The sequence below is a fragment of the Mustela lutreola genome, chromosome 8 (genome assembly GCF_030435805.1).
Source record: "Mustela lutreola isolate mMusLut2 chromosome 8, mMusLut2.pri, whole genome shotgun sequence".
In the NCBI taxonomy this organism is placed as follows: domain Eukaryota; kingdom Metazoa; phylum Chordata; class Mammalia; order Carnivora; family Mustelidae; genus Mustela; species Mustela lutreola.
Genome location: NC_081297.1, coordinates 57,060,379 through 57,070,276, shown reverse-complemented (window position 1 = coordinate 57,070,276; position 9,898 = coordinate 57,060,379).

The window sequence follows — 9,898 nt, the reverse complement described above, 5'->3', positions numbered from 1 at the left end:
GGCTGCCTCTTTAACCCCAAATTATACCAAAATGGAAAGGCAGAGAAGATCTGACTTGATGATTTCTAAGAACTGGATCGATTAATGGGTGGGACTACACAGGTACCTCTTGGGACAGAGGTCAGGAATCTTTCTGCTTAATTCCGAAACCAAAGTATGATTTCTGTGGATCAAAATGTTCATGCTTGATTAGATACTGGTTTGAAAAACAAAATCAGCTATAAATGACATTGGGAAGGGGTGCCTAGCAGTCTCAGTCAGAAGAGCATGTGACTCTTCAGCCCCACATTGGTGTTGAAATTGCTTAAAAATAAATAAGCCTTAAAAAATGACATTGGGGAATTCTGAACATAGATTTTTGTATTCAATGATTAGTGAATTATTAATTTTTAGGTACAATAGTGGTATCATAGTCTTGTAAAAGAAAACTCCGGTGGGGAGGTGCCTAGATGACTCTTGATTTCAGTTCAGGTCCTGATTTCAGTCATGGGATTGGCCCCACCTAGGGCTCTGTGGTCAGCCAGGAGTCTGCTTGAGATTCTCTCCCTCTACTCCTCCTGTGCCCACCTGTCCCGCTTACATGCACTTGGGCTCTCTCTATCTCTCTCAAATATTTTTTTTAACTTTTTTTTTTTTTTTGGAGATGCATGATAATGAGGATGGAAGTGCCATGACATCTTGACATCCGATTTTCTTTAAAGTTTTCAGCAAATAAACTAATATGTCAGTATATTAATTGTTGATTCTGTAAAGGAATATAGTTACTCATTGTATTAATCTTTCTACTTTTCTCTGTGAAAATTTTCATATTAAGAATGTATATGTGGGTGGCTCAGTGGGTTAAGGCCTCTGCCTCCGGCTCAGGTCATGATCCCAGGGTCCTGGGATCGAGCTCCGCATCAGTGGATTTCTGCTCGGCAGGGAGCCTGCTTCCTCCTCTCTCTCTGCCTCCCTCTCTGCCTACTTGTGATCTCTGTCTGTCAAATAAATAAATAAAATCTTTAAAAAAAAGTATATGTATACAAAACAATTCTTTTTTTTTTAAAAGACTACTTTTTAAAAAGATTATTTTTTAAAAGATTTTATTTATTTGACAGAGAGAGATCACAAGTAGGCAGAGAGGCAGGCAGAGAGAGGGGAAGCCAGCTCCCCGCTGAGCAGAGAGCCCGACATGGGGCTCGATCCCAGGACCCCGAGATCATGACCCGAGCTGAAGACAAACACTTAACAGACTGAGCCACCCAGGCACCCTTTATTTATTTATTTGACAGAGATCACAGTAGGCAGAGAAGCAGGCGGGGGTGGGTGGGGGAAGCAGGCCCCCCGCTGAGCAAAAAGCCCAACATGGGGCTCGAGCTGGGTCCCTGAGATCATGACCTGAGCTGAAGGCAGAGGCTTTAACCCACTGACCTACCCAGGTGCCCCTACCAAACAATTTTTACACATGAAGAAATCAAGTAAGTAGTCTCACACGTTTTCCTATGCCTACTGTAACTCCCTCACAGAAGTGAGAATCCATTTTTTAAAAAGAACCATTTGAATCTACCTACTTCCATCACCATTTCTCCTCTTCACATTCTGTCTTTGGAAACAAAGTCGATGCTTCTCCTTTGTATTTAAAGATTAGTATTTAAAGATCACCTTTAGGTTTTTCTTTCCTTCAGCTTCCTTTCCTCTACTTCATGAGAAGCAACTCTCAATTTCTTACATTCCTGGGTAGGGATGAGGAGAAAGAGAGAAATTTTGTACCTTGATTTTGTCACACTCTAAATCACGAGATAACTCGTAAAGTTGCCACTGTCTACCCAGTGCTTAAATTTTATTGTTGAAACAATTTTATTTTTATTTACTGATTTTTTAAAGATTTTATTTTATTTATTTGACACAGAGAGAAATCCTAGGTAGGCAGAGAGGCAGGCAGAGAGGTGGGGGAAGCAGGTCCCCATTGAGCCGAGAGCCTAATGCGGGGCTCGATCCCAGGACCCCGAGATTATGACCTGAGCCAAAGGCAGAGGCTTTAACCCACTGAGCCACCCAAGCGCCCCTGTTGAAACAATTTTAATTCAATTTTTTTTGTTGGCTGTGCCTGGGTGGCTCAGTCTGGTTAAGCATCTGACTGTTAATCTTAGTTCAGGTTTTGAACTGAGGGTCATGAGTTCAGGCCCTGTGTTGGGCTCCACATTGGGAATGGAACTTACTTAAAATAAAATAAAATAAAATAAAACAAAATAAAACAAAACAAAACAATAAACATGTTTGTTTCCCTAATAGTTTAGGGCCTTCTTTCCCTATTGCGCTTGGTGGGGAATGAGATGTCAAATTTATTAACAGGCCATGGGTAAAATATAATGAGTAAAGTGAACGTCAGTATATTCCCAAATAAAGTGTTTTCTGCAGATAAGTTTTAAACTATATTTTATTGGCTTTAACTTCCCTTAAAATGGATTGCGAATTGACTACAGTTCTCTGTGCAACTCCTAAGAAGCTGATATTTTTGGTATATTCTCCATCCTGTAAGTGTAGGCTTCTTTGCACCTTAAAGCCAAATTCAAGGAGGAAGATGTTTATGTCAGAGAACCTGTTTTCCTATTTGGCTCAAGTTCAACAGATGTAATAATGGACGAAATGAGACACATTCATGTTTTCTTACTGTGGTCAGAAAAAAAAAGAAAGATCTTAGTATCTAGTTTTCTTTAAGCTAGTTGATCTAGAATTGGATAAGACAAACTCAAATCCACCACATACTTTACTGCTTCCAGCTCTTTTGCAGATATCACAAAAACAGTCATTTCTTTAAGTGAAGACATCTCTGAAGGATATGACTAACTATTCTATCTAAATGTTTCTGGCCCATCATATTGCAAATAAATAGCCTTTGCTGCATAACAAACCACCCCAGTGTGGCTTTACAATTTATTATTTTGTGTGTTGGCTGGCTACAGCTGTGTGGCTTTTTTGCTCCATGTGGTATCAGCTGGGGTCACTCATGTGACTGGCATCTAGAGGCTTGACTAAGTCTGAATGATCCAATATGGCCTCCCACATTGGTCAGTAGGTGTCTGCTGTTGGCTGGCACATTCCTCTCCACATAATCTCTCCAGCAGGATAGCTGGACTTTGCTGCAAAGCTCCAAGAAAGTGAAAAGTAAAAACTACCAAGTGTCTTGAGTCCCGACTCTCAAATTGTCACAGTTTTGTTTCCACAATATTCTCACATGGTTAAAGCAAGTAACAAGGGCAGTCCAGATTCAAGGGGTGGGGAAATAAATGCCACCTCTTGATGAGAAAAGCAGCAGGCATGGGTGCCTGGGTGGCTCAGTGGGTTAAGCCGCTGCCTTCAGCTCAGGTCATGATCTTAGGGTCCTGGGATCGAGTTCCGCATCGGGCTCTCTGCTCGGCAGGGAGTCTGCTTCCTCCTCTCTCTCTCTGCCTGCCTCTCTGCCTACTTGTGATCTCTCTCTGTCAAATAAATAAATAAAATCTTAAAAAAAATAAAGCAGCAGGCATATGTAGGAATGGGAGCAGTTCTGCTGGTCATCATCTTTGCGGATAATCTATTACACATGAGGAAAGAGAAGACTAAAAAGAGGGAAAAGAATTTGAAGTTCAAAAGAGGAGAAATGAGATGAAAGAGGGAAAAAACAGTATAGGTATTCTTCTACAATGCTTTTTTGGTTAATATTCTTGAATTTCCCCTGAAAAACTAGCTGAATGTATAAATGAGTGAAAATGAATATATGTTTGTTTTTAGTAAAGGATGGCAGCATCATGCATTTTGTCCACCCCCTTGTTCTTAAGCCCAGGATGTGAGGGAAAATTCATATATATGTTGTACAGAATGTATAAATATACATATAGATATAGTATTTATATATGAACTGTCCTATTTAGAATATAGGTTAAGAAAAACTGCTCAAGAGGTGCCTGGGTGGCTCAGTCAGTTAAGCGTCTGCCTTTGGCTCAGGTCATTATTCCAGGGTCCTGGGATCGAGCCCTGCATCAGGTTCCCTGCCCAGCAGAGAGCCTGCTTCCTCCCTCTCTCTCTGCCTGCCTCTCTGCCTACTTGTGATCTCTGTCAAATAGGAAAATAGAATCTTTTGAAAAAAATACCTACTTTATTGGGTTATTATTGGGATTAAATAAGATAATATATTTAGCCTGGAATCTAATAAACACTAGATAAATATTATTCTTATTAAATCTAGTAAGTCTGCCCTCATATGATAGAGAATCTTCCAGTAGGAGACTGTCAGGGAGGGTTATGGCCCCAATGCCAGTCTAAGGTAATTATTTTGGCCTTCTGGGTTGAGGACCTTATAACTTACTTATTTTGCTTTTCTCACTGTCTTTGTAGACAAGCAAAGAGATTATCAAAATTGCGATATTTTCAGTAGGTGAACATTAGAAATTACCTAACCTTGCATATCATGAGTAAATCCTCAGAGGAACTCAACAGAACCTAACTTATATTTGAGGTGCTATTATCAAATAATAATACCTAAAATTTGTAGACTGTTTCAGAGTTTATATTGCCCTTTCATATCCATTATATAATTCTCACCATTCTGCCAGGTATTATCCTCAATTTACATGTAAGAAACTGAGTTTCAAGGGGATCAAATTAAATTCATACCCAATACCACATAGCTATTAAGTGGCAGAATTGGTATTTGAATCTGGTGTTACAATATCTATAATTTAGTTTAAAATATTTCAGTAGAGAGAGTAAAATATTATGGTTATGTTAGGTTAAAAATTATACTCTAGGTGCAACTAGCATTCTAATTGGGAATTCACATGCCAGAGCGATTGCTAGAAGCACTTCAGTCCTCTTAACTCTAATCACCATTAGATATTTTGCTTATTTTTATTTTTTTATTTTTTCTTTATTTATCTGACAGAGATCACAAGTAGGCAGAGAGGCAAGCAGAGAGAGAGGAGGAAGCAGGCTCCCTGCAGAGCAGAGAGCCCGATGCGGGGCTCCATCCCAGGACCCTGGGATCATGACCTGAGCCGAAGGCAGAGGCTTAACCCACTGAGCCACCCAGGTGCCCCGATATTTTGCTTATTAAACCAATGAATGACAGAAACTAATTTATATTGGAGACATTAATGGATTGTTAATTGGAATAATGGACGTTAGGGATGGGCTCTCATTGCTGAAAATAGTTATGTTGTGGATGAGCTGAAATAATCAAAGTGCTTTTCATGCTTATATAAAATGGTAATAGTACATGAAATCATAAAACACAAAAGCATTCCAGTTAAAATCTATCAAGACCTATGGCCTATGTCCTTAGGGATGGAACTTAACACTTCATTTACCTAAAAGGTTCAGTGTCGGGCGCCTGCCTGGTGCAGTTGGTTAAGCTCCTGCCTTCTGCTCAGGTCATGATCCCAAGGTCCTGGGATCAAGTCCTATATCCCGCTCCCTGTTCAGCAGGAAGCCTGCTTCTCCCTTTCCCTCTGCCGCTTCCCCTGCTTGTGCTCAAGCTCTTTATGTCAAATAAATAAACAAAATCTTTAAAAAATAGGTTTTAATATCCCTCTTTCAATAATTGATAGAATAAAGAGACTAAAAATTAGTACAGATACAAAAGAACAACATTACCAGTTGACTTAACCTAATTCACATTTATAGAACACTCCACCTAACCACACCAGAATACACACTCTTTTCAGATACACACCGAACTTTTACGGAGATAGATCATATTCTGAGCCACAATACAAGTTTCAATACATTTATAAAGATTTCTGTCATATAGGATATGTTCTAAGCTCATAATGGAATTAACTTAGCAGAATAGCAGAAAGATATCTAGAAAATGCTCCAGTATTTTAAACTAAATAAAACAATTCTAATTATCACAAGTCAAAGAAGAAATTGAAGGGAAATACTAAATGTTTGAACTAAATGAAAATACCAAATTTGTGGAATTCTGTAAGGCAGTACTTTTGGGGAAGTTTGTTCTAAACCTATTAACTTCATAGCATTTAAAAGAAACAGGCTCTTGATTTATACAGCAACGTAAATGAATCTCAATCACTAACAGTGAAAGGAGTCAGTTAAAAAAAGTTTATCTTACATAATTACAATTCTAATTTTTAAAATTTCTGGAAAATGCAAATTTACCTCTAGTGACAAAATAGATCAGCGGTTATCTGGTGCCAGAGTTTCTGGTGGGGAAAGAGGAGGGATTACAAAGGTGCACTATGAAAGCTTTTGGGAGTGATTGATAGGTTAATTTTTATTTTGGTGATGGTGTACGAGTATATAAATATGTCAAAATTATCAATTGCACACTTTATTTTTTTTTTATTTTTTTTTTTTAAAGATTTTATTTATTCATTTGACAGAGAGAGATCACAAGTAGGCAGAGAGGCAGGCAGAGAGAGAGAGAGGAGGAAGCAGGCTCCCTGCTGAGCAGAGAGCCCGATGCGGGACTCAATCCCAGGACCCTGAGATCATGACCTGAGCCGAAGGCAGCGGCTTAACCCACTGAGCCACCCAGGCGCCCCAATTGCACACTTTAAATATGAGCCTTTTATTGTGTATCAGTTATAGCTCAATAAATTATTTGAAAATTAAACTGAAAAAGAGGAGCGCCTGGGTGGCTCTGTGGGTTAAGCCTCTGCCTTTGACTCAGGTCATGATCTCAGGGTCCTGGGATCAAGCCCCGAATCAGGCTCTCTGCTCAGCAGGAAGCCTGCTTACCCCTCTCTCTCTGCCTGCCTCTCTGCCTACTTGTGAACTCTCTCTGTCAAAAATAAATAAATAAATCTTAAAAAATATTTGAGCCCTATTATGGGACATGTATTAGGAATACAAAAACCAATGAACTCCATTTTCACAAGGAGTTCTCACTGGAGTATGGACCCCAGTCTTCAGGAGCCAGGCATCATGTATGTATGTGCAGCTACCAGGCAAGAAAATATAAAGCTTAAAGCACTCTAGAAAGGCCAAATGTAAAAGCAAGAAAATCCAAATACTATATTTAAATATCTTATACTTATTAAACATTTTTGTGGGCTGATCGTTTTATCACTCCTGGTATAGATGAATAAGGGCAAAAGTATGCCAGGGACAAGGTATGAAAATATTTTAGGAAAGAACATAGGAGGAGGATTGCAAAATAAAACAGCTTGTTTTAATTAAACAGTTTTATGTATTTGGGAAGACTGGAACATAAAGTTTAAGTGAGAGGCCAGTACCTGTTCCTTTATAATAAAAATTTAAAGTTCCAACAATTTGTGTAATATTTGCTTAGTTCTATCACCAGACTGGATGACAGCAGCGGAGGAGGGGTCTTAGAAGTTCACAGCTGATGGGGTGCCTGGGTGGCTCAGGTCTCTGCCTTGGGCTTGGATTGAGCTCCGCATCACGCTCTCTGCTCCACAGGGAGCCTGCTTCTCTTCCTCTCTCTGCCTGCCTCTCTGCCTACTTGTGGTTTCTGTCTGTCAAATAAATAAATAATATCTTAAAAAAAAAAAAAAAGAAGTTCATAGCTGAGTTGTTTTACCTATAGAAATAGCATGTGAATACTAATTTCATCAGAAGCTGTCTTACACTCATGAGCTATTCCTTCCCTAGGCCTGAAAATGGAAGCCATTCTTGGATGATTAAATCAAACAACCCTGATATCTACATGACCAGGACTATACTATGGACAATGCTCAGAACTTGTATGTCATATCATAATTGTTTCCAATTGTTCTTGAATTAGTTCCACTAAAATATTTTTTTATATTATTATTATTATTATTATTATTATTTTTAAAGATTTTATTTATTTATTTGACAGAGAGAGATCACAAGTAGGCAGAGAGGCAGGCAGAGAGAGAGAGGAGGAAACAGGCTCCCTGCTGAGCAGAGAGCCCGATGCGGGACTCGATCCCAGGACCCTGAGATCATGACCTGAGCCGAAGGCAGCGGCTTAACCCACTGAGCCACCCAGGCGCCCTAAAATATTTTTTTAAAGATTGTATTTATTTATTTGACAGTGAGAGAGGGAACACAAGCAGGGGGAGTGGGAAAGGGAGAAGCAGGCTTCCCGCAGACTGGGGAGCCCAGTGTGGGGCTTGATCCCAGGACCCTGGGATCATGACCTGAGCTGAAGGCAGATGCTTAGTGACTGAGCCACCCATGCACTCCAGTTCCACTAAAATAGATACATTAAAAAGGGTCTGCATCTATATGTAATGTCATCAAGAAACTATAAAGCATTAACCCTTTTTTTAAAAAAAATTCTAGGTAGTTAATGTACAGTGTAATAGTGGTTTCTGGAGTAGAATTCAGCGATTCATTACTTACATATTAACACCCAGTGCTCATCACAAGTGCCCCCCTTAATACTCATTACCCATCTAGCCCACCCCCCCACTTCCCTCCAACACCCCTCAGTTTGCTCTTCATCATTAAGAGCCTCTTATGCCTTGTATCCCTCTCTCCTTTTCTCTTTCCCCCCTTCCCATATGTTGATGTTTTCTTTCGTAAATTCCACATATAAATGAGATCATGTTGTTTGTCTTTTCTGACTTATTTCACTTAACATAATACAGTCTAGCCCCATCCATATTGTCGCAAATGGCAAGATTTCATTCTTTTTGATGGCTGAATAAAATTCCGTTATATAATATTCACATATATGAATGTGTTGTGTGTGTGTGTGTACCACATCTTCTTTATCCATTCAACAGTCGAGGGACATTTGGGCTGGCTCCACAGTTTGGTTATTGTTGATAATGCTTCTATAGACATTGGGTGCATGTATTCTTTTGAATCTGTATTTTTATGTCCTTTGGGTAAATACCTTGTATGCAATTGATGGACAGTAGGGTAGTTGTATTTTAAACAATCGGAGGAGCCTCCATAGTGTTCTCCAGGGCAGCTGCACCAGTTTGCATTCCAAAAACATTAACCTTTTAAGATTGAGTCTAAATATCCTTCCTTAATGTTATGCTATAACCAGATACATCAACTTGATTTATTACCATATCAATAATTATAGTATTATTCATTATATTTTAGCTAAAGTTTTCAAACCACACTTATCCATGAAACCCTAAAAAGAAATCAACAAAATGAAATAAACAAAAATGCTGAAATACCTTACTCCTTGAGAGAAAAAAAAAAATGAATTAAAATCTATAGGCTGCTCCAATGCTGAATAAATACTCCCTAAATGAATAGGTTTAGAGATGTGTAGAGAAATACATGGAGACCAAGTTAAGAAATTTAGAATGTTGTTATTTGCCTTTCCTATCAGGCTAATTTCCGGGAGGGCAGATCTGTGTTTTATTCTCTGTTGGGTTCTTAATGTGTAGCTAATGGTAGGAATTGAAGGATTTATTGAACAAATATGGATTCCCATTTGTTTTCTTTTTTCTTTTTTTTTTTTTTAAAAGATTTTATTTATTTATTTGACAGACAGAGATCACAAGTAGGCATAGAGGCAGAGAGGCAGGAAGGGAAGCAGGCTCCCCGCTGAGCAGAGAGCCCGATGCGGGGCTCGATCCCAGGACCCTGAGATCATGACCTGAGCAGAAGGCAGAGGCTTAACCCACTGAGCCACCCAGGTGCCCTAAGAATTTTAATTAAGACTTATATTGAACAAAGGATTTCATGACTAAAGTTTTAAAGTTGCTGCTTTATTCAACAGAGATTTAAGTGGGAGAGGCTTTTACTTTCTAAGTTTTATTTATAAGTTTCTCTTACTGAGAACGTAAGCAGGGGGAGAGGGAGACAGAGAATCCCAAGCAGACTCCACACTGATGTGGAGCCCAACTTGGGACTTGATCCCAGGACTCTGAGATCATGACCCTCCTCAAAATCAAGAGTCAGGAGCTTAACTGACTGACTCACCCAGGCACCTTGGGAGAAGCTACTTTATGGAGGC